This window comes from Giraffa tippelskirchi, chromosome 8 (genome assembly GCF_054371585.1).
Source record: "Giraffa tippelskirchi isolate mGirTip1 chromosome 8, T2T-mGirTip1v1.2.pri, whole genome shotgun sequence".
Classification (NCBI taxonomy): Eukaryota; Metazoa; Chordata; class Mammalia; order Artiodactyla; family Giraffidae; genus Giraffa; species Giraffa tippelskirchi.
Window position 1 is genome coordinate 126,149,546 of NC_137282.1, and position 27,754 is coordinate 126,177,299.

Genomic DNA, 27,754 nt, shown 5'->3' on the forward strand with positions numbered 1-27,754 from the left:
TAGTCTTGTTGGTGTATCTGAAACCAGCCCTTCCTGAAACTACCCTGGGTTTTTCAGACATGTGAATCAATGCCTGAGATCCATGAGTCAGGATTGGACTCTATCACCTGAAACAGATGTGCCTATTACAGTGCTGCTCCACTGAGTCTCTAGATGAGGGGTACCTAGATGTGGTTGCTCATCAGAATCACATGGGTACTGGGGTACTTTGCTGGCAGTCCGGTGATCAAGACCCTGCTTCCACCACAGGGGTCGCGGGTCTCACCCCTAGTCAGGGAACTAAGACCTTGCATGTCAGCATGGTGCAGCCAAAGAATAAAACAAAAGAATCACACGGGAAGATTTTTTTTTTCCTTAAAACCTTTATAGATACAGAAAAAAGCATAAAACATAAATATACAAGTGAATGTATTATTACAAGGCTGACTCCCATGTAACCTCCTTAAGGTCTAGACAGACAACACTGGGGACTTCCCTGACGGTCCAGTGGTTGAGATTCTGTGCTTCCAGTGCAGGGGGTACAGGTTCAATCCCTGATCAGGGAACTAAGACAGCGAGGCCAAAAAAAAGCAAAACACCGTCAGACTCAAAGCCTCAGCCCCTCCTGCCCTTTATGGAACCACTGCCCTGACCTTGGTGCAGTTGGGTCCTCGCGTCCTTCCATCTTTTTCAGCCTGAGGATGCCTTCCTAAACACTGTGGGGGTAGTTCTGCCTGTTTTAGAGTGTTGAACAAATGGAACTACTTATTAATCTTAATGAAACCAAATTTGTCAGGGTTTTCATTTAAGGTTGGTGCTTTCGTGTCAGGAAAAGTAATCTGTCACTACCCCGAGGCTTTCATCCTCAAACTTTTCACTTACCTTCTGTCATCTCTTGCAGTCTTTACTGTTCAGCCCTCCATAAGATGACAGCTCAGCTGAGATTATTGTTTATGGTGTGTGGTAAGGGTCAAGTTTCATTTTTTCCCCATGTGAACACTCAGTCCATTTATTGAAAAAGCTCATCTTTCCCTGCGCTCTCATAGCCACATAAATCAACCCCAGTCCATCTCTGCGTCAGTTTCCAGTCTTCTTCGGTCTGTCTATGCTGGCACAAGTATCACCCTCTCCTAATCACTGTACTTGATCAAGTTTTGCTATCTGGTTGAGTAATATTCCCATGTTGGTTTGTTTTGTTTTTCTATTTACATACATATTTTAGAATCAGCCTGTCACATTCTACCAGAAAAATAACCCATGAAGATTTTGATTTGATTGCATCACATTCATATCTTCTAATCCTTTTTTAAAAAATGTACACATATTAAGAAGAGAAGATTTAAGATGGGGGAGACCTAACAAAATTTGTTTCTTTTTTCCAGCTTTATTGAGATATAATTGACATACAACACTGTGTATGTTAAAAGTATATAATATGATGATTTGATACATTAATAAATTGCAAAATGATTGCTACCATAGCATTAGCTAACATTCCAGCCTGTCTCATAATTACCATTTCTTTTGTGTGGTAAGGACATTTAAGATCTACTCTCTTAGCAATTTCAGGTATGTATTAGAGTATTATTAGCTATAATCACTATGCTGCATTTTATACCCCCAGAACTTATTAATCTTATAACTGGAAGTTTGTATCCTGGAAGTTTGCCTTCTAATCTTTGAATGTGGTGTGTGTGTGTGTGTGTGTACATGTGTACTCATGGGTATACGTATACATACATTTATTCAGTTAATTAAAATTTTTTCTCATTGAATGTATTCCTTGATAATTGTTGGGGTCTTCCCTGATGGCTCAGTGGTAAAGAAGCCCCCCACCAATGCAGGAGATGGGGTTCAATCCCTGGGTTGGGAAGACCCCCTGGAGAAGGAAATGGCAACCTACTCCAGTATTCTTGCCTGGGAAATTCCATGGACAGAGGAGCCTCGCAGGCTGCGGTCGATGGGGTCGCAAAAGAGTCGAACACAACTTAGTGACTGAAACAGTAATAACAACAGATCATGGCTATATTTTTTAGTGCTTTAAAAATTATTTATTTTGGGCTGCGCTGGGGTCTTAGTTGCTGCACATGGACTTTCTCTAGTTGCATGGAGCAGGGGTGTCTCACTGCGGTGGCTTCTCTTGTTGTGGAGCACAGGCGCTGGGGCTTAGTTGCCCCAAGGCATGTAGAGTCTTCCTGGAGCAGGGATTGAACATGTGTTCCCTGCATTGGCAGGCAGACTCGTTACCACTGGATTACCAGGGAAGTCCTTGGTGCTGTTTTTTAAAAACATCTGTTTACTTGGCTGCATTGGGTCTTAGTTGCAGGACTTGGGGTCTTTGTTGCATCATCTTTCATTGCAACACATGGACTGTCTACTTGTGGCACACAGGCTTAGTTGTCTTGTGGCATGTGGGATCTTAATTCCCTGACCAGGGGTCGAACTCACGTCCCCTGCATTGCAAGGCAGATTCTTAACCATTGGACCACAAAAGAAGTCCCTTTTAGAAGTCCCCTTTAGCTGCTTAAGTGTCTTATTTAAAATCCAGATCCTTTGGCTCAGCCTCGGAAGAGTCTGAGTGAGTAGTTCTGGGTGAGCGAGCCCATGTACACAGTTAAACCATCTGAATTTCTTTTTTTTTTAATTTGGCTATGGTGAGAGGTGGCGGTTCTAACTCATTTTCTCCCTGGTGGGATCCCAGTGAGTCAGCAACACTTATTGAAGTACATTCTTCCCTCACCAAATTGAAATCCTGCATTGTCACATTTTAAATCAAATCTATTTTGGCATCTGTTCATGTGCTCTTCTGTTACGCTGAATTTTTCATCATCGTCTTAACCAGTCTTGGAAAAGTCTTGATAGAAATCTGAGTTCTGGAAAAGCCTACCTTCACCATGTCCATAGCCGGACTTGAGGATAGTGAGCATCCCATATCACTGGATACACCTGGCGGGACATATACAGTCCCAGCATACACAGGGTTGTTTCTGCATGGTGTGGTTATATATGCGTCTCTGCATGACTTTTCTCCCTGACAGCCTTGCCAGCCACTCGGCCCCACTACTGCTTTGCTGCAGACTAATCTCATTACACCCTTCATCCCTGTTTATGGTCTCTGGTCAGCCTCCTCCCTGAATCTAATCCTCGTCTGGCCGAGCTTTCCCTTCTCTCATCCTGTCTGCTGCTCCGTTACTAAAAACCCTTCACGAGCCACTCCAAATTCAGACATGGGAAGCACCCTGGGATTTGTCTCCTGTGGACAGTTCCTTCATCTCCTAGCTCTTCTGGAAAACCGAGTCTCCTTGGGGACACGGCTTTCCCCGCCACTAGCTCAGATGGTGGCTGTCTTCTCTCTCTCTCTCCTCTTGTCGTGGGGCCAAGAAGAGGTGGGGTCGGCGATCGATTCGTTCCACTTCCAGAATGTGACCCTTCCTTCTCCCCCCACCCCCGAACTCTCAGCTTTAAATCTCATGCTATTGAACCGAACTGTTATTGCAGAGCTAGTGGCCCTTGGTCACTCCTGATTCCTTGAAGAGTTTAGCACCTAAGTCACTGCACCTTCTCTCAAATACCATTCCAGTCATAATTTTTTTGAAGTATAATTGACCTACAACAATGTATTAGTTCCTGGTGTACAACTTAGTGACTCAGTATTTCTGTGCATGACACAGAGCTTACCACAAGAAGTTCCCATCTGTCACCTATACCAAGATATTATGTAATTATTGACTATATTCCCCACGTGGTATGTTTCATCCCCGTGACTCATTTATTTTGAAACTGGAAGTTTCTCTGTATTAATTTCCTTCTCCCATTTCACTCACTCCTCTCCCCTCACCCCTTGGGCAACCATCTGTCTGTTCTCTGTATCTCTGGCTGTTTCTGTTTTGTTGTTCATTTATTTTTTAGATTCCACATGTAAGTAAAATAATACAGTGTCTTTTTCTGACTTATTTCACTTAGCATGATATCCTGTAGGTCTATCCATGTTGTTTCAAACGGCAAGATTTCATTATTTTTTTTTATGGTTGACTAATGTTCTATTGTATAGTAGGAGTAGTGTTAGTCACTCAGTTGTGTCTGACTCTGTGTGACCCCATGAACTGTAGCCCACCAGGCTCCTCTGTCCATGGAATTCTCTAGGCAAGAATACTGGAGTGGGTGGCCATTCCCTTCTCCAGGAGATCCTCCCAACTCAGGGATGGAACCTGGGTCTCCTGCATTGCAGACAGATTCTTTACCTTCTGAGCCACCAGGGAAGCCCATATACACACATATGTATGTACTGCATCTTGTTTGTCCGCTCATCTATCAATGGGCTTCCCAGGTGGTGCAGGTGGTAAAGAATCTACCTATAATGCAGGAGACAGAAGAGGTGCGGGTTTGATCCCCAGGTCTTGAAGATCTCCTGGAGAAGGGAATGGCAACTCACTCCAGTATTCTTGCCTGGATAAGCCCATGGACAGAGGAGCCTGGCAGGCGATGGTCCATGATGGGCACTTAGGTTTCTTTCATATCTTGGCTTTTGTAAATAATGCTGTAACAAACATGGGGTGCATGTAGCTTATCCAATAGGTGGTTTGTTTTCCTAGAGAAAACACCTAGAAGTGGAATTGCTGGATTGTATGATAGTTCTTTTGTTAATTTTTTTGAGGACACTTCATACTGTTTTCCATAGTGGTTGCACCAATTTACATTCTCACCAACAGTACAGGAGGGTTCCCTTTTCTCCACATCCTCACTAACACTTGTTATGTTTTGTCTTTTTGATGATATCCGTTCCAACAGGTGATATCTCATTGTGGTTTTGATTTGTACTTCCCCAATGACTAGTGAAGTTCAACGTCTTTTCATATACCTGTTGGCCATCTGTATGTCTTCCTTGGGAAAATGTCTATTCAGCCCATTCAGCCCCTGCCCATTTATTTATTTGGCTGCACCAGGTTTTCCATCTTCTTGTGGCATATGGGGTCTTTAGTTGTGGCATTCGAACTCTCAGTTGCAGCATATGGGATCTATTCCCTGACCAGAGATAGTATCTGGGCCCCCTGCTTTGGGAGTACAGTTGTCTTAGCCACTGGACTACCAGGGAAGTCCCACCCCTGCCCATTTCTCGATGGGCTATTTGTTCCAGCCATAATTCTTTATATGTTCAGTGTTCACATAGATGGTCCTTCTCATCCCCTGGTCCCTCAGTCCCCTAACTCCTTTCTACCTGTGACCTTGCCTTCACCTGGCCTCAGCTCTCTGCCGCATGGTCACACCTGAGGCTCTACTGTTACCAATGACAGGCCCCTCATTTGGGCTTGCTCTTTGCTGGCCCTGTCTGAGGTCCAAGCTGTAGGCATCCTCTCTCCATTTAACTCCCCACCCTCCCTGATTCTTCATCTCAGTTGCTTTGGGCACCGCCTTTGCCCATTTTGTGGTTTGCAGTTTTTGTTATTTTCTGGTTTCCTCAGAGATGGTCTTTCTGTTCCTCAGTTCATCAATATGAGATCACACTGGGTTTGTGTGCCCCAGTTACCTGTTGCTGTATAACTTAGTCGTGTAAAACATAGCTGGTTTATTTGGTCGTGATTTTGTGGGTCAGCAGTTTAGTTGAGCTCAGCTGGGCGATTCTTCTGCTGATCTCTCCTGGCAGCAGTCACCTGGTGGCTTGGCTGGGGCTGGGAGAACGACCCAGGACAGTTGGCCTGTTGGTGCTGGCTGTCTGCAGGGCCATGTGGTCTCTCATTCTCCAGGAGGACCATCCTGGCTTCTTTCCCTGGCAGTCTCAGGGCAGTGAGAGAGTGGAAAGTCAGGGCTAGTGGAAGCTGCAAAACTTCTGAGGACCTGGTCTCAGAACATCCACAAAATCACCTTTGCCATATTCTGTTGGTCACAGCACATTACAAGCCCAATTGGCATTTAAGGGAGTGGAGACATAGATGTCCCCTTGACAGGAGTTGCAGTCAAGTCACGCTTTGAAAGGGTTTACACACAGAGAGGGGAGGGATTGTCACTATTTTATTTTACCATCTCTCCCAGTGTGTCAGCTGGTATAGCTGGGAGAGTACTGAGCAGTTTGCTTGGTTGATTTTTTTTTTAATTTTTTTTTTTAAGTTTTTATTTAATTATATGGCTGCACTGGGTCTTAGCTGTGGCATGTGGGATCAAGTTCCCTGACCAGGGATCAAACCCAGGGTCCCTGCATTGGGAGCATGGAGTCTTAGCCACTGGACCACCAGGGAAGTCCCTGATTTTTTTTTTATGTGGACCATTTTTTTAAAGTCGTCATTGAATTTGTTATAGTATTGCTTTCGTTTTGTTTGGGTTTTTTTTAGCTGCAAGGCATATGAGATCTTAGCCCCCTGACCAGGGATTGAACCCACATCCCCTAATTTGGAAGATGAAGTCTACACCACTGGATCACCAGAAAGGTCTCTGCTTGGTTGATTGACTCCGTTCAGTGAAGTTGAGGTGCTAGCACGTCCCTGAAGTTATGTAGAAAGAGTCCCAACGTGCAGGAGGGAAGCAACATGAAGTGGATTGGTCACGTGTGATGGGCATATCCCCGCCCCCCTGCATCCTCTGTGAAGTCCCAGAGGACACATCCCTCCAAGGGCACTAGGGATTCTGTACCAGTGTCCCCGGCCGGCTCTGTGCTGGCTGCTTCCCACAGGCCAGGAATACCAGGGGGCCCACCCCTGAGATGGGCTCCCATATTTCAGTGGGAAAGCTGGAGTCCTGGAGCAGGAGGGGCTGCAGGGCAGCATTTAGTCACCAGAAACATCATGGGTATTGGAGAATGGCAATCAGAATGTTTTGATCTGTATGGATTTTGAGGGTGCCCAATTGACCTTGGTGTCCCTAGGAATAAAAGAGAACAACCTATAAAATATTTCTTAATCTACAGAGCCAGAACCCTTAGTTTCCACAATCATGGTCACAGTCCCCACCCAGTCTCTGGACCTAAGGCAGTTCATAGCCTCAGAGCCCTTTGACTAAGTTGAGGCTGGGGTCCCTCTGAGGAATCTTGCAAACTCCCATAAGCATGCAATATAAATCTTCCAAGCTCTCCTCCAAGGGCCCTGTAGCCATTTACTAGGGTAGCTCTGTCTTGCATAAAGGGACATTCTCAGCCTCTTTGGAGATCACTAGATACTGGCTTTGAATTGTCATTAATTCCTGGCAACCAAAAAGGCCAGTAGGGCCTTACGGTGGTCAGAGGATAAATGGAATTTTGGCTAAAGTCTAAATCACAATGAGCCAAGCAGAATCACAGACCCATCCTGTGACTGTTTTCCTAGTTCTTGAACGAATACTTGCCCAGTGGTAGAATCCTCACATCAGCTCTCAGAACCATTGTATAAAGGCTATTTTGGCAGGAAGTACCACAAAGAAGAATCTCAGAACTGACCTTCCCTAACCAGGTAGTAAAGTAAAAGCAGTGTTGCAACATGGGAAAGCAACATGTATGATGCTACCTGGTATACCCCCATTTATTATCTTACCTGTTTGACTTGTACAAAAAAGATGGCTTTAAGAGAGAATTTCTGTAATTCATTGTAAACATAATCAGATGATGATTCCAATTGCACCTGCTGTTCCAGATGCATTATCTTTATTGGAACAAATTATTACAGCTGCATGTCCCCCTGGCTAGCACTATTGACCTGGCAAAAGATATTTTCTCTGTAACAGCTTGCAAGTAGTACCAAAGGCAGTTTATTTATTTATTTATTTATTTTTCAAAGGCAGTTTAAATCACTTGCCAGGCCCAACAGTATATGTTTACAGTCTTGCTTCAGGGCCATGTCAACCCTCTAGTTCTCTTGTAACCTAGTGTGCAGAGGTTTTCATCATCCCAGTATCTCACAAAACATCATGGCCTTGATGATGCTCATTTGGTAGAACCTGAGGAGCAGGTCACAGCAAGGACTTTAGACACCTTAGTAAGGCCCAAGCAAGCCAGAGGGTGGGAGACAACGCCCGTGAAAATGCTGAGACTTGCCATCTCAACAACCTTGGGGGTACACAATGGTTTGGAACTGCTGCTGCTGCTGCTGCTAAGTCACCTCAGTCATGTCCGACTCTGTGCGACCCCATAGACAGCAGCTCACCAGGCTCCCCCGTCCCTGGGATTCTCCAGGCCAGAACACTGGAGTGGGTTGCCATTTCCTTCTCCAATGCATGAAAGTGAAAAGTGAAAGTGAAGTCGCTCAGTCGTGTCCAACTCGTAGCGACCCCATGGACTGTAGCCTGCCAGGCTCCTCCAACCATGGGATTTTCCAGGCAAGAGTACTGGAGTGGGGACACCATCGCCTTCTCTGTGGTTTAGAGCAAGTTGGGTTATTTCCTTAAAGGTGAGTGTGGTACCTTCTACTGCCTCTGACTGAAAATGAGGCCCAAGGCTTCATGGGTCTCTTTGGATTTAGAGGGTATTATGGTTTGAATTGCATTTCCCAAGAAAATATGCTGACATTCTAACCCCCTATGTCTCAGAACGTGACCTCATTTAGAAATAGAGTTTTGGCAGAAGTAATCAAGTTAGGATGAAGTCATTAGGGTGGAGCCTAATCTAACATGACTGGTGTTCTTGTAAGAAGAGGCCAAGGTCACATGAAGACACAGACTCACAGGGAGAAGGCAAGGGTTTGGTGGAGGCAGAGATTATAGTGACATGTCTACAACCCAAGGAACACTGAGAACTGCTTGGAACAACCGGAAGCTGAGAGGTGGAACATCATGTGATACATTCTTACCTAGACCCTTTGAGAGAGTGTGGCCCCGTGACACCTTGATACCAGATTTGCAGCCTCTAGAACTATGAGAAAATAAATTTCTGTCATTTTAAAATTTATTTATTTATTTATTTGGCTGTGCCAGGTCTCAGCTGCAGCACACGGGGTCTTCGATCTTTGTTGTGGCATGTGGGATCAAGTTTCCTGACCAGGGAATGAGCCTGGGTCCCTTGCACTGGGAGCGCAGAGTCATAGCCCACTGGACCACCAGGGAAGTCCCCTTTCTGCAGTTTTAGGCCATCTGTGTTTGTGGGAACCTGATACTGCAGTCCTGGGAAATGAATACAGGGGGCGATGCACATCACAGGGATGTACAGCTCAGACCCATTCACTGAGTTTCGAGTGGGGTCCAGGGAGAAGCAGGCTCTGTAGCGGGCTCAGGCTGTAGTGCAAACGGCTCCATCACTTGGGCCTTTTATGATCCAACCGTGGAAGCCCTGATGGGGAATCACAGCACACACATGTAAGTTTGCTGAGCAATCCCATGCTGTGTTGTGCAGAGAACTACTTTCCTTCTGAGTTAGCTGCATGCTTGCGGCTAGGACCTGGTGGAGACTGAATGTCTGGGCATGGGACATCAAGTGGCTGGTCTGAGGTGCCTGTTGGGTACTGGGAGTCATCTGACCCATCAAGTCACAAGAGAGACAACATCTTGAAATATGGGGTTTGTCTTATAGGATGAACTTTTGAAGACGCATCCAGAATAATCAGACCTGGAAATCAAGCGGTGAAAATGTACATGGTTCCTTTCTAAGTACATCTAATCGTCTATAGATGGCTCCTATTCCTGCAATTCTGAGCTCTGCTGGTTTAAAGGTCATGATTCCCAGTAGAGAAATTTCTTCCACCATGGGACATGACACTGATTTCATTGATCTGGAAGCTGAGGCTGCTTCCTGGTCAGTTGGGGCTCCTCATGTCACTGAACCAACAGGTAAAGGAAGGGGTTACTCGACTTGCTGGAATGACTGAACCTAGTAAGTAAGGGAAAAGGTGGCTGCTATTACACAGTGAGGTCAGACATCTGGAATCAGGGATGCTTTCTGGGGTGCCTCTTAGTGCTTCACGCTTCAAAGTAAAAGTGAATGGAAAACAATAGCAACCAACAAAAGACAGGACCACTGAGAACTCATGTCCTTCGTATTAAATAAGGGGCTGCCCCATCACATAAATGATTCAACCAGCTAAGGTGCTAGCTGAAGGAAGAAGGAACACAGGATGGGGAATGGAAGAAAGAAGTTATTGACATCAAGTACAGTCTTGTAGTGAATTACCAAAATGAGAATAGGCTAGTTAGGTACACTTTCTTACTTATTTTATACACACATACGCTCATGCACACACACACACACATACACACACACAGCTAGTTTCCTAGTGCTGCTGTAACAGAGGCACAGGGTGAGTGTCTTAAAAACAACAGCAATTTATTCTCTGACAGTTCAGGAGGTGGAGTCTGAAATCAAGGTGTGGTCAGGATCATGCTCTCTTCAACGGCTCAAGGGAAGACTTTTTTGTTGCCACTTTTTCAGTTTCTGGTGGTTCCTTGGCTTGTAGACACATCACCCTAATCTCTGCCTCTGAGAACGTGCTGTTCTTTCTGGGTCCGTATCTTTATATGTCATTTGCCACTTCCTGTAGGAACACCAGTCAGATTAGGGTCCACCCTAATGACCTCATCTAAACTTTATTACATCTGCAAAGACTCTATCTCTAAATGAGGTCACATTCTGAGGTACTGAGGGTTAGGACATTAACCCATCCTTTTGGGAGACCCAACTCTACCCATAAGACACATACACACATGGATGTGTGCAAAGTCGCTCAGTCATGTCTGACTCTTTGCGACCCTATGGACCATAGCCTGCCAGGCTCCTCTGTCCATGGGATTCTCTAGGCAAGGATACTGGCCTTGCCCTCCTCCAGGGGATCTTCCTGATCCAGGGAAGGAACCCACTTCTCTTTCATCTTCTGCATTGGAAGTGGGTTCTTTATCACTAGCGCCACCTGAGAAGCTCCCCCCTCCCCACATATACATATAAAGAAATATATATATATAATATAGCTTTATATTATCAGCATAAATGCAGTCATTAACATCATTTAGAGATGGCTGTACAGCCTTAGTGTGTCCCCTTTTGGGGAAAGGCTGAGAATATCTTCATTTATTTGAAGGATAGTTGGATCTAGCTTGTTAGGCAGAAGTGTAAAGTTGTTTTGTTGGAATATGGAAGTTCAAGTACAGGTGGCAGGGTGGAACTGGTTGCTGACGAGCCAGGGGGGGTGGCTTGGGTGGATTGTTACTGTCTTTCAGCTCCTAATCGACCTTTCTGTGTTCTGCTCTGATGCATTTGGAGCTGGACTCGGCGGCATTTCCCTTGCTGGATAGCGTCCTGCGGGCTTCTGCCAGCAGGGGGCGCTAGAGGAAAGACCAGGAGGCCAGAGCTGAGACGTGCCGGGGGCTTGCTGGGCTTGCGCAGTATTTCATTAGCAACGCACGCACATCACCCAGGGCAGCAAAGGTTGGTATCCGCCCCCAGCTTGATTTGGGAGTCCAGGCTTCAGCTTCCCCACAGTCTCTTGATACACTCGCATGGTGACACAGCATCACCCCTCGGAGGTGGAGCCCAGTACCATCCCTTCTTCGGAGCAGTTGGGATGGTAGCAGCCACTGGATCCCTCCTCTTTTCCCAGGTCCAGAACTCACCTCCGAGAGGCCTCCCTTTTAGCGTCTTTTCATCGTTCCCCCAGCGCTTCAGGTGGGAGTTGCTTCTTGGAGTAGCATATGTATCTTGGTGCGACCTCAGTGTCCTACTTTTGTTTTCTGAGGCCTCCGGCCCCTTTTTAATCAATGTCCTATCTCACATTCTGTCTGTTAAAATAACTAGTATGAAACCTATTTTCTTTCTTTTTTTGTATTTATTTATTTGGCAGTTTTGTTTTTTTTTTTTGGCAGTTTAATCCTGTTTTGCAGCATGCAGGATATAGTTCCCTGACCAGGGATTGAACCCAGGGCCTCTGCATTGGGAGCATGGAGTCCATTGAAATCTCTGGAACCTCTTTTCTTGACTGGACCCTGATTGATACAGATGATTTCCAGATAAGGGGGAACACATCAACTTTATTAAAGTCAGAAGTCAAAGACCCTGTTTTATAAATTTTTGCATACCCATAAGACTGCTGCTGCTGCTGCTAAGTTGCTTCAGTCGTGTCCGACTCTGCGCAACCCCATAGACGGCAGCCCACCAGGCTCCCCCGTCCCTGGGATTCTCTAGACAAGAACACTGGAGTGGGTTGCCATTTCCTTCTCCAGTGCATGAAAATGAAAATTGAAAGTGAAGTCGCTCAGTCGTGTCTGACTCTTAGCGACCCCATGGATTGCAGCCTACCAGGCCCCTCCGTGCATGGGACTTTCCAGGCGAGAGTACTGGAGTGGGTTGCCATTGCCTTCTCTGACCCATAAGACTAAATGCTGACTTATACAAATATTCAGTAAAGGGTTGAGTCATGTGTATTGAATGAATCAATGTGCCCACGAAAGATACCCATATTCCAATCCATGGAGCCTGGGGGTGGGGGTGGGGGTGAGGATGGGAGGATCTTTGCAGATGTGATAAAGTTAAGAGTGTTGAGATGAGGTAACTATCCTACATTATCCAAGTGGTCCCTGAATGCACACATATGTAATAGTCTTATAAGAGGGATGCAGAGGAAGTTTGATAGAGAAAATGGTGATGTGAAGATGGAGCAAAAGGAGATTTTAAGATGCTGGCCTGAAAGATTAGGGGGACGTGGCTTTAAGCCCAAGGGCTGCTGGCAGCCAGCCACTGACAGCAGCATGGAGCAGATTCTCCTCTAGGGCCTCTAGAAGTGCAAGGGAGTAAGTTTCTGTTGTTTTAAGCCATCAAGTTTGTGATAATTTGTTACAGCAGCCACAGCAAAGTAAGACATGAATACTGGATGGGACTAACTTGACATGGGAGGGATCTCCCTGGCGGTTCAGTGACTAAGACTATGCACTTCCAATACCAGGGGCTCAGGTTCGATCCCTGGTCAGGGAACTAAACCCCACAGGCTGCAACTGAAAGATCCTACATACTGCAATGGAGATGGAAGATTTCATGTGCTGCAACTAAGACCTGGTGCAGCCAAATAAAAAATAAGTATTGAAAAATTGACTTGGAAGATGGCTTTCCTAAGGAAATTAGTTCTTCTGGTGTCACAGCCACATGACTTAACCAGCAGGGTCAGTGTCCTGTCTGCTTTGGGTCCATTGTGGGGGCGGGGGTGGTGGTGCTTATTTTCAACCCTCTGATTTTATTTCACCTACCCACTACCTAAAAGGATTGAAGGTGGCTTATAGTAAAAGACAACTGTCAGTAAATGTAAACTGAGAAGGAAAGAGCTGAAGTCACATTAGAGTAGTAGTCACTCACTCATCCATTTATTCAATCTTATACTCATTTAAGGGGAGGGCATGGCAACCCACTCCAGTATTCTGGCCTGGAGAATCCCATGGATGGGCTACAGTCCATAGCGTCTCACAGAGTTGGACACGACTGAAGCGACTTAACACACACACGCACAAACTCATTTAAAATATTCTACGTACCAAATTAACATACCCAGCTCTGTCTTTTAATTCGATAAAGATGCTCCTTATGATCCAGGGTCAAGATATTAAAAAATTATGAAACTAAAGTGAATGGAAGAAACTCAATATTTGGGCTCAGCCTGATTAAGAAACTAGGTTTTAGGTCAGACACCAGACTGCCTATGTTCCAACCCTCTAGTCTGCTGCTGCAATGCACTGAGTAGGCTTGTTGTCCACTGTGCAGAAAGACCTAATACAGAGATAATGGTCTTTGGCAGAGAGAAAAAGCTTTATATGGCGGAGCAGCCAAGCAAGGAGACAGGAGGCAGAGCTCCTATCTCTCTCTCTGATCTGGGGTTTGGTCAGAGTTTTATGAGGTAGGGGAGGAGGGTTGATCTGGGGAAGTGCTGATGGAGCAGGCTTTGACTTTGGCTTTGGAACTTGGTCATTTACAGTAAGGTGTGGTAAAGGGAGCTTCGGCATCTTCCTGGACAACGACTCTTCACTTCTGAAAAGGTTCCAGCGTTCAGGTTCCAGTCACGTCCTGGGCCTTTTACTCCGCCGAGGGGAGTTATCTGAGTCGGAGTTTTCTCCTCTGCTCTTGCGTTCTATGACTTGGGTTTTTGTTCTGTTGTCTCTGAAAAACAACCCAGTATCTCGTTAGAAAAAGGGTGGCGCCAGTTTGGGCTGATTCTGTAGTTACTCCACGTGTTTTGCTCCTGGGCCTCGGTTTCTTCTAAGAGCCTGGGTACCTGAATGACTGAATGGACGAAGGCTATTTTACCTGCTCAGTAGCGTTACATAACCCACGAAAGAAATTTCTATTGTGTGTGACCCTTACATATTGTGGAGTCTGTTTCTTGTAGCAGTTGGCCTGTTCTAATTCATACAGCATTATTAGGGCAATATATTCATCATTTACTGGGGATAGGGTGCCCTGCCGATTTCATTGGAGGGCGAAAGAAGTGTGACTTATAAGAATATGTATTTGGTCTTCTTCCTGCTTCTGGCACAGAGCCCCTAAAATCCTTGGAATTTCCTAAATGATAACAGCAATGGGAGCTTTGTTGTTGTTCTTAACATTTGGTCTTTTGTCTTTGGTTCGTGAAACAGCTTCAGAGCCATAAAGGCAGAAAGAATATTTTAGTATTTATTCACAACAAACTTCTTTCAATCACAGCTGCTTTGTGTTAATAAGGTTGCTTTTGGAAAGCCCCAAAGGATCCGGGCTGGTTGCCAGGGGAACCAACCACTGATTAGAGGGCTGGACCTTTCAGCCCCACCTCCTTGACTTCTGGGGTGGGGATAGGAGACCGAGTTCAGTCATCAATGGCCAGTGACCCAGTCAGTCATGCCTACATAACACAGCTTCCTTAAAACCCCCAGAAGGACAGGGCTCAGAGACTTTCCGAGTTGGTGCTGAGAGAGTGGCCTCCTCTGAGGGGGCATGGAAACGCCACCCCCCTCCCCCACTCCTTACCCTCTGCATCTCTCCCATCTGGCTGTTCCTGAGTTATATCTTTTTTATAACACACTGATAATCGAGTAAGTAAATGTTTCCCCGAGTTCTGTGAGCCACTCTAGGAAATGAATTGAAACTGAGGAGGGAGAGTTGTAGTTCATTCGTCAGAGATGCAAGTACCAGGGACTGCCCTGATGATCCAGTGGTTTCAGAATCTGCCTTGCGATGCAGGGGACACAGGATTGATCCCTGGTCGGGGAATTAAGCTCCCACATGCTCTGGAGCACCTATGCCTGTGCACTGCAACCGGGGAATCGGTGCTACAACCAGAGAGTCTGTGCAGCACAGCGAAAGATCCTGCATGATGCAATGCAGATCTCTTATGCTACAACTAAGACCTCTCATGCCACAACTAAGACCCGATGCAGCCAAATAAGGAGGTAAATACACATTTTTTTAAAAAAGAAATGCAAGGAACAACCTGGACTTTTTTTTTTATTTTAAATTTTTGGCCACACCCTGTGACATGTTCCCCAACCAGGAATCAGACCTGCTCCCCCACATTGAAAGGCAGAGTCTTAACCACTGGACCACCAGGAAAGCCCCCAGTCTGGACTTTTGATTGGCATCTGAAGTGGGAGTAGGAGTGTCTCGTAGACTGAGTCCTTAACCTGTGGGATCAGATATAATCTCCATGTGGTGTCAAAATTGAGTTAAACTGTAGGACACCTAGCTGATAGCACAGGATTGCTTGAATGTGTGGAAAACACCCCCACACCTGGTATCAGAAGCAATTTTGTAGTAGTGTGAGTACAAGAATCCCTTGGAAGAAATGGAGTAGCCATCATAGTCAACAAAAGAGTCCGAAATGCAGTACTTGGATGCAATCTGAAAAACGACAGAATGATCTCTGTTCACTTCCAAGGCAAACCATTCAATATCACAGTAACCCAAATCTGTTCCCCAACCAGTAATGCTGAAGAAGTTGAAGTTGAACAGGTCTGTGAAGATCTATAAGACCTTCTAGAACTAACACGCAAAAAAGATGTCCTTTTCATTATAGGGGACTGGAATGCAAAAGTAGGAATTCAAGAAATACCTGGAGTAACAGGCAAATTTGGCCTTGGAGTATAGAATGAAGCAGGGCAAAGGCTAATAGAGTTTTGCCAAGAGAACGCACTGGTCATAGCAAACCCCCTCTTCCAACAACATAAGAGAAGACTCTACATGTGGACATCACTGAAATCAGACTGTTTATATTCTTTGCAGCCAAAGATGGAGAAGCTCTATACAGTCAGCAAAAACAAGACCGGGAGCTGACTGTGGCTCAGATTGTGAACTCCTTATTGCCAAATTCAGACTGAAATTGAAGAAAGTAGGGAAAACTACCAGACCATTCAGGTATAACCTAAATCAAATCCCTCACAATTACACAGTGGAAGTGACAAATAGATTCAAGAGATTAGATCTGATAGACAGGGTGTCTGAAGAACTATGGACAGAGGTTCATGATATTGTATAAGAGGCAGTGATCAAGACCATCCCCAAGAAAAAGAAATGCAAAAAGGCAAAATGGTTGTCTGAGGAGGCCTTACAAATAGCTGAGAAAAGAAGCTAAAGGCAAAGGAGAAAAGGGAAGATATACCCATTTGAATGCAGTTTCAAAGAATAGCAAGGAGAGATAAGAAAGCCTTCCTCAGCGATCAATGCAAAGAAATAGAGGAAAACAACAGAATGGGAAAGACTAGAGATCTCTTCAAGAAAATTAGAGATACCAAGGGAATATTTCATGCAAAGATGGGCACAATAAAGGACAGAAATGGTACAGACCTAACAGAAGCAGAAGATATTAAGAAGAGGTGGCAAGAATACACAGAAGAACTGTACAAAAAAGATCTTCACAACCCAGATAATCATGAAGGTGTGATCACTCACCTAAAGCCAGACATCCTGGAATGTGAAGTCAAGTGGGCCTTAGGAAGCATCACTAGGAACAAAGCTAGTGGAGGTGATGGAATTCCAGCTGAGCTATTTCAAATCCTAAAAGATGATGCTGTGAAAGTGCTGCACTCAATATGCCAGCAAATTTGGAAAAGTCAGCAGTGGCCACAGGACTGGAAAAGGTCAGTTTTCATTCCAATCCCAAAGAAAGGCAATGCCAAAGAATGTTCAAACTACCACATGATTGCACTCATCTCACACGCTAGTAAAGTAATGCTCAAAATTCTCCAAGCCAGGCTTCAGTAATACGTGAACCGTGAAATCCCAGATGTTCATCTGGATTTAGAAAAGGCAGAGGAACCAGAGATCAAATTGCCATCATCTGCTAGATCATTGAGAAAGCAAGAGAGTTCCAAAAAAACATCTACTTCTGCTATATTGACTATGCCAAAGCCTTTGACTGTGTGGATCACAACAAACTGTGGGAAATTGTTCAAGAGATAGGAATACCAGACCACCTGACCTGCCTCCTGAGAAATCTGTATGCAGGTCAAGAAGCAACAGTTAGAACTGGACATGGAACAACCAGACTAGTTCCAAATAGAGAAAGGAGTACGTCAAGGCTGCATATTGTCACCCTGCTTATTTAGCTTATACGCAGAGCACATCATGTGAAGTGCTGGTCTCAATGAAGCACAAGCTGGAATCAAGATTGCCGGGAGAAATATCAATAACCTCAGATACGCAGATGACACCACCCTTATGGCAGAAATTGAAGAGGAACTAAAGAGCCTCTTGATGAAAGTGAAAGAGGAGAGAGAAAAAATTGGCTTAAAAGTCAACATTCAAAAAACTAAAATCATGACATCCAGTCCCATCACTTCATGGCAAATAGATGGGGAAACAATGGAAACAGTGACAGACTTTATTTTCTTGGGCTACAAAAATCACTGCAGATGGTGACTGCAGCCATGAAATTAAAAGACACTTGCTCCTTGGAAGAAAAGCTATGACCAACCTAGACAGCATATTAAAAAGCAGAGACATTACTTTACCAACAAAAGTCCGTCTAGTCAAAGCTATGGCTTTTTCCAGTAGTCACGTATGGATGTGAGAGTTGGACTATAAGGAAAGCTGAGCACTGAAGAACTGATGCTTTTGAACTGTGGTGTTGGAGAAGACTCTTGAGAGTCCCTTGGACTGCAAGGAGAGCCAACCAGTCCATCCTAAAGGAAATCAGTCCTGAGTATTCATTGGAAGGACTGATGCTGAAGCTGAAAGTCCAACACTTTGGCCACCTGATGCGAAGAACTGACTCACTGGAAAACAGCTTGATACGGGGAAAGATTGAAGGCAGGAGGAGAAGGGGATGACAGAGGATGAGATGGTTGGATGGCATCACCAATGTGACGCACATGAGTTTGAGTAGGCTCCGGGAGTTGGTGATGGACAGGGAAGCCTGGCGTGCTGCAGTCCATGGGGTCGCAAAGAGTCAGACTGAGCAACTGAACTGAACTGAAAGAAGATACAGGAGGAAGTGAGTTTTCTTCCTTTACATTGAGCCATTTTGACTTAGAGCAGGGCTAGTCAACCCCTTAGGCCAAATCCAGCCTGCCATCTGTTTTTGGTTTATTTTAAATTAAATTGTATTTTTTTAATAGATAGTATAAACACATGCTAGACCATTCAAAACATAAAAATGAATGTACCTTTGAAAGTAATTCGCCCTCTTCCCTCCCCTCAGTTATCCAGTTTCCCTCCTTAGATGCAATCAGTATTGCTAGTGGATTCTTGTTATCTTCCCGAAGTGTTAAGATTCTGTGAATATAAGTGTGTGTATTGCTAAATCCAAGGTCATGAAGATTTACCCCTGTGTTTTCTTCTAATAGTTTTATAGCTTAAGCTTTTATATTTAGGTCTTTGATCCACTTTCAGTTGATTTTTCTATATGGTGTGAGGTAAGGGTACAACTTCATTCTTTTGCATGTGAATATCCAGCTGGACCACTGTTGAAAAGACTGTATTTTTCCCTCAGTGAGTGGTCTTGGCACCCTTGTCAAAAATCAACTGGCCACAGATGTATGGGTTTATTTCTGGGCTTTCAGTTCTGTTTTTCTGTCTGTGTCTATCTTTATGTTAGTAACACACAGTTTTGATTACTGTTGCTTTGACTAATAGTAAGTTTTGAAACCATAAATATGTCCTCCAACTTTGTTCTTTTTCACAATTATTATGGCTAGGCAGAATCCTTTGCAATTCCTTATGAATTTAGGATCAGCTTATCCATTTTCATAAAAAAGGCAGTTGAAATTTTGACAGGAATTGCATTGAATTTATAGACGAAATTTGGGTAGCATTGCCATCTTAACAATAGTAAGTCTTCCAATCCATGAACACAGGATATCTTTCCATTTACTTAGGTCTTTAATGTTTTTTCAGTGATGCTTTGTAGGTTTTAGCATACAAGTCTTGCACTTCTTTTGTTAAATTTACTCCTAAGTATTTTATCCTTTTTGATGCTTTTGTGAACAGAATTGTTTTGTTAATTTCAGTTTCTTTTTTGGACTGTTGATTGCTAAGTGTATAGAGATACAGATGAGTTTTGTATATTGACTGCAACTTTGCTGAACTTGTTTATTAGGTGTACTAGATTTTGGGGTGGCAGATGCCTGATTCTTGATAGGTACATGGCTGCTCACGGTGTAGACCACATACCTGCAGCTTGGTATGACCCAAGGATTAAGTTCTGGCCACTGGCTGTGAATGAAAGTGATGTGTGCAACTCCATGCTGTGCTGGCAGCTTCTCCTTTCCTACTCCCTTTTGACTGGAATGGACTCAGCCATGGTGGCCTGTCTTTAACAATCTGACAGCTGTTTTTGTATTGGGTTGGCCAGAAAGTTTATTTGGGTGTTTCGTAACACCTTTCAGAGAAACCTGAATGAACTTTTTGGCCATCCCAATAGATAGTTTTATGGAACATAGGCACCCTCATTCATTTGTGTACTGTCTATGGCTGCTTTCATGCTATAATGGCAGTGTTTATCGCATAAAGATCCTAAGGCCTGCATGGCCTAAGATATTAACTGTCTGGCCCATTACTGAGAAGAGTTTGCTGATGCTTGGCTTAGAGGACCTCTCTATGGTAGGATTTTATGGTCCCATCTTTCTGGAATTGGACTTATAGTCACTAGTATTTGAAGCATTGCTGTTTGATTTTTGTTGTTTAGTCATTAAGTCGTGTCTGACTTTATTGCGACCCTGTGGACTGTAGCCTGCCAGGCTCCTTTGTCCATGGGATTTTCCAGGCAAGAATACTGGAGTGGGTTGCCATTTCCTTCTCCAAGGGATCTTTCCAACCCAGGGATCAAATCTACGTGTCTTGCTTGGCAGGCGGGTTCTTTACCACTGAGCCACCAGGGAAGCCCGTCTTTGATTTTACTACTGTGAATTTCTGTCACAGGCTGCAGCTTGCTTACTCTCTCCAGCAAGAGCTCTCCTGGCAGCAAGAGCAGCTCATGAGTTGTCATGATCTTTCTGATCCTGAAGAGTAATCTGGGTTTTATTAGACTGATCATTCCTCTCTCCCCCTCTCTCCTTCCTATAATTTGCCTTTCTGTTCTTGAATTCTGTGCTTAGAAGTTTTTTTGCTTCCTCTGCAGTTAAGAGCTTCTGCTCTCCTCCCAGTTATTCTCTTTCTTTTTTAACAATAATAAGGGTTTTTTAATAGTAAGGGAATCAAGATTGCCGGGAGAAATATCAATAACCTCAGATATGTGGATGACACCACCCTCATGGCAGAAAGTGAAGAAGAACTCAAGAGCCTCTTGATGAAAGTGAAAGAGGAGAGTAAAAAAGTTGGCTTAAAGCTCAACATTCAGAAAACTAAGATCATGGCATCCGGTCCCATCACTTCATGGCAAATAGATGGGGAAACAGTGGAAACAGTGTCAGACTTTATTTTTTTGGGCTCCAAAATCACTGCTGATGGTGATTGCAGCCATGAAATTAAAAGACGCTTACTCCCTGAAGGAAAGTTATGACCAACCTAGACAGCATATTGAAAAGTAGAGGCATTACTTTGTCAACAAAAGTCTGTCTAGTCAAGGCTATGGTTTTGCCAGTGGTCATGTATAGATGTGAGAGTTGGACGATAAAGAAAGCTGAGCACTGAAGAATTGATGCTTTTGAACTGTGGTGTTGGAGAAGACTCTTGAGAATCCCTTGGACAGCAAGGAGATCTAACCAGTCCATCCTAAAGGAGATCAATCCTGGGTGTTCATTGGAAGGACTGATGTTGAAGCGGAAACTCTAATACTTTGGCCACCTGATGCGAAGAGCTGACTCATTTGAAAAGACTCTGATGCTGGGAAAGATTGAGGGCAGGAGGAGAAGGGGACAACAGAGGATGAGATGGCTGGATGGCATCACCAACTCAATGGACATGGGTTTGGGTGGACTCCGGGAGCTGGTGATGGACAGGGAGGCCTGGCATGCTGCGGTTCATGGGGTTGCAAAGAGTCTGACACGACTGAGCGACTGAACTGAAGGATTTTTTTTGGTGATTGGAGGCAGGGGTGGTGACTAGGGGTTGAACCTGGGCTCGGGGCAGTGAAAGCACCAAGTCCTAACCATTGGAAAGTGAAAGTCGCTGTCCTGTTTGACTCTGTGCAACCCCATGGACTATACAGTCCATGGAATTATCCAGGCCAGAATACTGGAGTGGGTAGCCTTTCCCTTCTCCGGAGGATCTCCCTGACCCAGGAATTGAAGCAGGGTTTCCTGCATTGCAGGCAGATTCTTTACCAACTGAGCTATCAGTGGGAAACCCCCCTAACCACTGGACTCCCAGAGAATTCCCCCATTCATTCTTTTTCAAGCCAGCTTCTCCTCTGAGCTCCTTTCTCCGCTGATGCGGTACTTAAAGGTCTGCTCTCTGCCACAAGATTCTGCATTTCTCCCCCACTATCTCTGTGACAGGATGTAGCTATTATCACGCTTATACCTCATCACTCATTTGATTAGAAATGGTCTCTTTTTCAAAAGTGCAGGATTTTTTTTTTAAATTGAGTATAATTTACATGCAAAAAAATACTCTAATGTTAAGTGTCCAATTTGATGAATTTTGACAACGTTTGCACCTGTATAGCAGCCACTACTCAAAACAAGGTAGAGAACATCCCATCTTGTGGCTTTTCCCAGTCAATTCCCACCTCTACTTCCCAGGGGCAACCACTTGTTCTGATTTCGTCACAGACTAATTTTGCCTGTTCTTGGATGTCACATAATCAAAACCATATATTAAAAAGTGCTCTTTTGTGTCTGATTGTTTTTTTCACTCAGCATAACATCATGTTTCTGAGATGTATCCTTGGTGCCTGTTTGAAAATAAGATTGTTCCTTTTTTTAATCACTGAGTGGTATCCTAGCATATGGATAGAGCACAGATTGGTTATGATGAACCTTTGAGTTTTTCCATCTCCAGCACAATACTTTTTAACTAGAATTTTATTCATGGCCTTTTCCAGCTTTAAGGCATTATCATCTTGACATTGTCAACGGAGAGACTGAAGGTAGGAGGAGAAGGGGACGATAGAGGATGAGATGGTTGGATGGTATCACCGACTCGATGGACATGAGTTTGAGCAAGCTTCTGGAGTTGCTGATGGACAGGGAGGCCTGGCGTGCTGCAGTCCATGGGGTCGCAAAGAGTTGGACACGACTGAGCGACTGAACTGAACGATTGCCAACGGTATAAGGCAATGTTCCAAAAACTTGAATTTCTTTCTTTTTCAGAAGTCAGAGCTGCTGGTTGTCAATCCTGGCTGCCCACTAGAGTCACCTGGGAAGCCTGTAAAGCCCAACAATCAAGCCACACCTGACACCAATGCAGTGAAGCTCTTTGGAAGCAGATGGGGCCCAGGGTCCTGAGGCTTTAAAGCCCCCCTGTGATTGCGCCATGTGGCCAGTTGGGGGAGCTCTTGCACGGAGTCGGCGGAAGGCTTGGAATGCTCGCTCATCCCAAACGCTTCCTGCAAGTAAGAGCTCTTCTGAAAGCCGGTGTTTTTTCTCCTCTAGAATTTGAAGGCATTCAGACTTCATCTTCTCTCTAATCTGTCTTGTTTCTTTACGGGCTTTTCTTTTCCTTCCTAAAGTTGCACCAAATTCCTCGTTACAAGCTTCCCGTATCTCCTTTACATTGTCTTTTTTCTCCGCCGCCCTCATCCCCACACCTCCACCCCCAGTCTCACCTCTCTTTCCTTCCTTCCATCCTCCACCCCGGACGCCAAACATTTTTCCTCCTTGAATTTGGTCTGGATCCTCAAACCTTCTAGAAGAGTGCATTGTAAAGCCTAGGCACCTCTTCAGGTGAGTTCTTTTCAGAAGAGATCATAGCTGCTTTGCTCTTTTGCTCATAAATTTACATTTTGAAATAGCTTATTTTATTATTAAGAAAAGAATTTCTGCGAAGCTTTTGATATCTTCCCCTCTTGATGGAAAAGAAAGTTCCCAGCAAGAAAACGGAAAATGCACCAATTCCCAGTAAAGTGTAATAGTAATTATAGGCTTCCAGGTGCTCTGCGAAAACCACAGTTTCTAGATCAAAAACAGTTGCCTTCTGCTTGACTGCCAGGACAATTTGGCCCAATTCTGAAGGACTAATGTCCTTCGGCTTGTAGGCTGTTAAACTGCCTGCCTGTTCTAACAGGTGGAACTCCTGGCTTACCGTTTTCAGGTCTCGTTTGGTCTCCGGCAGCGTCTTGTCGCTGCTCCGCTGGGCCATGACCCTCACGTCCCCGTTCACTAGTGTCTTCTGGGCTCTGTTGCCTGCCCCTGCGTGCAACTCCAGAGCAGCCATTGGGACACCCTTCTCCGTGCCAGGTATGTCTGTACCGGAGGGGGCAGCTCCTCCAAGCGTGAGTACCCTCCTGGCTGGGGATCTGGAGCAGTGAGCTTCCAGCGTCAGGTAACAAGGGCAGGAGGACTGGGGAGAGCCCGGTGCTGGACTCGGGTGGGCAGTGGGCATGGCAGTCCCAGGTGCTGGCACTGAGGGAGTGCCCGGTCTGTGGAGATTTATTGCTGAAATGTTATCTTGTGTTGATTTAGGTGGTCCAGCTTCAGTATATAAGAAGGGCTATTTTCCGTCTCTAATGACTGAGCACGTTTACTCTTTTATCTGTGACTTCTTTCTTAGAATGTAGCAAGGCTGCAGAAAGTAAAATGGATGAGACAGATGTAGGAGAGTTTTGAAAACAGTGATAAAACTGAGTATCTTGCTAGCTTTTTATTGTAAAACCTTGCAGTGGCAATCCTCAACAGTATTGGTGGTAAAATGCCCCCTTCCCCAAATCTTTTGTTCCAGTTGCCTTGGTTATTATTGAATTTCAAAGCACAGAATTTCACTGTGTGCTTCAAATTAGCATATTTTTATTATTTTTCCTTTTTAGTCTACATGGAAGCTCATTTGAAGAACTCTCAGTTTGTATAATAGAAAACCTTTCCCTGACACAACGCACACACACACTCACACACACTTAATCTACGTAGCTTTCGTTAGGAAAGTAGGAACCTCAAGGTATGAAATCCTCCAAGCTCACTTTGGTTGTATTGTGTGTCTCCAGCTATACCGCATATTCCTGCATTTAATTAGTGAATATGAAGTAAACAATGATGGCACAGTGGCTGTAAAAATTATCACACAGAACTGATATAATTTCAATTCTGTCTTTATATGATCACTTAGAGTTTTTACTTTGTGTTTAAAATTGAAAATGGCAAAATTGAGCGTCAACTGCAAGGTGTACGTGTGTGTTCTTTGGTCAGTGCGAATTTTCATATGTAAAATACTTGATTATTTTTAAATTTTGAAGTTATGCTTTTTAACAGTTACTTTAAAACTGAAGATTGAGTCAAGAAGGGTGATTATTACTGAAAATAATTTTGTTTATAGAGAAGGGGGTGTTAAAACGATCCACCTGGGGTATGAAATGTGGGCTTCCCAGGTGACTCAGTGGTAAAGAATCCGCCTGTAATGCAGAAAACATGGCGTTCAATCCCTGGGTCGGGAAGATCCCCTGGAGAAAGGGGATCGTCTCACTCCAGTATTCTTGCCTGGAGAATTCCATGGTCAGAGGAGTCTGGAGGGCTACAGTCCATGGGGTGGGAAAGAGTTGGACTTGACTGCATGGCTGAGCACGCACAGGGCGTGAAATGGAGCGGTGACCTCAGAGGTAGGAGTCGTCCCAGGAGACCTGCGGCTCCAGGTCTTCTGTTCTGACTTCGCCTCTTGGATGGCTGAGTTTCACCTTTGAGTCTTTTCTGAGGAAGGCTTCTGAGAACAATATTCCTCGTTTTGCTTGTTCCGAACTCTTTAGACTGAGTATTAATGCCTTGGTAATATTTGCTTTTTCCTGCATTTTGAAGCCTTACTGACTCAGGATATCGACAAGCGTTCTTGACCTTCCACAATCAATAGAATTTGACTAGAGACCGGACAAGAAATTCAGGCAAGGCTTTACTGGGGCCCCTGCTGAAGCAGAAATGCTGGGCAAGTGAGAACAAACAATAGGTTCCCTTGCTCGCTTGCTTCTTGATCAGGGACAAGCTTGTTCTTTATATGGGATGAGGGTAGGGGTGTGTCTAGGGGTTGGGCTGGAGGGGTGGTTTAGGTGATTTGCCCACCCCTTTGGTGGTGCAGGGGGCATGTGCAGTACCCTGCTTTTGCTCCCAACACCTTGTTTTTGCTCCAGGCTCTTCAGAAGCGGCAGTTGGGTATTTTGATCTCTTTTGTCCAGAATTTGCCCCAACTGTGCATACTCATAGTTATTTTTAGTCCCGTACAGTTTCTTTGTATTTTGTTCCTGGAGAAGAGGTGTGTCCAGATGCAAGCATTGCAGCAAAAGGGTCCCAGGTCCCAGCTTGTCTCAATGCTCCCTGAGAGACTCCCTCATTCTTAAGGGGTAAGGGGCTGAAAGTCTCATCTTCCGAAACTGCTTCTTGCTGGACAGGGGCAGCAGACCCTAGCCTACCCAAGAGGTGTAGAAGTCCCTTGCTGACTGTTCCAAGGACCCGTAGGGACCTGGGTCACTCTCTGCTGGAATGGGTTGAACTTGAGCCATCATGAGCCTTACTTCCAACTGTTGGAGCCTAAAAGACCCAAACTTATACAAAAGGTTAATCAAACAAGGACCAGAAAAGAGAACAACAACAGTAGTCTTTAAAGGGCCCAGGAAGGGAAGGAGCCAGGTTAGCTTTGGGAGGGCTTCCTTAATTGTTGACCAGACAGGAGAGGAGGGGTCACCCATGCTAAGAAGCCATTCTGCTTGGGTATATATTTTTTGTTAATCTCAGGATTAAAGTTGAACATGTTTCTCTATGTTTAGGATAGAGGGTCTGGACCTGTTGGTTCCAGGTCTCCTTGGACCAAAAAGTCTTAGTCACAGGTTTACAACACTAGGGAAGACATCGGAGTACTGTTGTAAACCTGTGACCAAGTCTATGACTGAAAAGAAAAGGGTTATAAGAAAATGAAAACCTCCTGCCCAGAAGTTTTTTATATCCTGTAGGATGCAAGAGAACAAACTAGAGAACCGATTTTCAGTTTCCCTGTCCACATTGAATAGCAAGGACTGGTGGTTAATTGTCTGCTGAAGCCAGGTGACTTGCTGAATTTTCTCAACAGTGGTTTCTGCCTGGAATGAGGTATTTACATAAGGGCAACAAGCAGTACTGGCAATGGCCATACCCCTCCTTGTTCTGTCAATAGATACTCGAAGGTCAATTTCCTTTTGGTGCCCACGGCAGTGAATGACTGTCACTTGTTTTGGATTTGGAGTCACTTCTTTGAAATGTCAAATCTCAGCCCCATATATTTCATTAATTTCTTTATGACTATGCTGGGTCTTGACTACCCACTCCAGTATTCTTGGGCTACGCTGGTGGCTCAGATGGTAAAGAATCTGCCTGCAATGCGGGAGACCTGGGTTTGATCCCTGGGTTGGGAAGATCCCCTGGAGGAGGGCATGGCAACCCACCCCAGCATCCTTGCTTGGAGAATCCCATGGACAGAGGAGCCTGGTGGGCTCCAGTCCATGGGGTCATAGAGAGTCAGACATGCCTGAGCGGCTGCGCCCGGCGCAGGGTCTTTGTTGCCAGGCTCAGGCTTTCTCTAGTTGGAGGGAGCGGGACTTCTCTCGTGTTGCAGAGCACGGGCTTCTCATTGCAGGGGCTTATTCTGTTGTGGAACACTGGCTGTAGGCTAGCAGGCTCAGCGCATAAGCTTAGTTGCCCCATGGCAATGTAGAATCTTCCTGAACCAGGGAGTGAACCACTGTCTCCTCCATTGGTAGGTGGATTCTTAGCCACTGGATCACCAGGGAGGTCCCTTAGCCCCATACTTTACAGGGGAATTTTTTTTGCATTTAAAAGCTTTTTTTCTTTCCAGATAGCTGCATGGGCATGTAAAACGAGAAAGGCAGATTTTGAGTTTGTACATATATTTATGTACCAGGCTTCCCTGGTGGCTCATACAGTAAAGAATCTGCCAGCAGTTTGGGAGACTGGGGTTCAATCCCTGGGTTGAAAAGAGCCCCTGGAAAAGGGAATGACTGCCTACTCTGGTTTCCTTGCCTGGAGAATCCTACGGACAGAGGAGCCTGGTGGGCTACAATCCACAGGGTCACAAAGAGTCCGACACAACTTAGAAACTAAGCACACACGAATATTTACAATTTTTCCTTTTTCTAAGGTTAAGGCTCGAGTTAGGACCATTCGCTCACTTCTGGGCTGAAGTGTTAGGTGGCAAAGGTTTTGCTTCTGTAGCAGTATGAGCTCTCACAACAGCATGCCCTGCGCTGCTGCCTCCGTCTTTAACGAAACTACTGCCGTCAGTACCGTTCTTCCTCAGGGTTGTCTACAGCCCGGTCTGTTAGATCAGGCCTGCAGGCAGAAACCTGCTCACAGGTTTCAAGGCAGGACTGGGTTAGTTCTGGGCTTT

The 27,754-nt window shown here is 44.9% G+C and overlaps 1 long non-coding RNA gene across 1 annotated transcript in view; it reads left to right on the forward strand.

Moving 5' to 3' along the window:
* Positions 1–11,119: 11,119 nt before the first annotated feature.
* The window catches only part of LOC145517530 (uncharacterized), an 83,446-nt gene continuing 66,811 nt past the window's right edge, over positions 11,120–27,754 (forward strand). The window contains exons 1-3 of the long non-coding RNA XR_014062100.1: positions 11,120–11,284; positions 22,555–22,796; positions 23,495–23,640. This is a non-coding gene — a long non-coding RNA (uncharacterized LOC145517530). The remainder of the gene's footprint in view (positions 11,285–22,554; positions 22,797–23,494; positions 23,641–27,754) is intronic.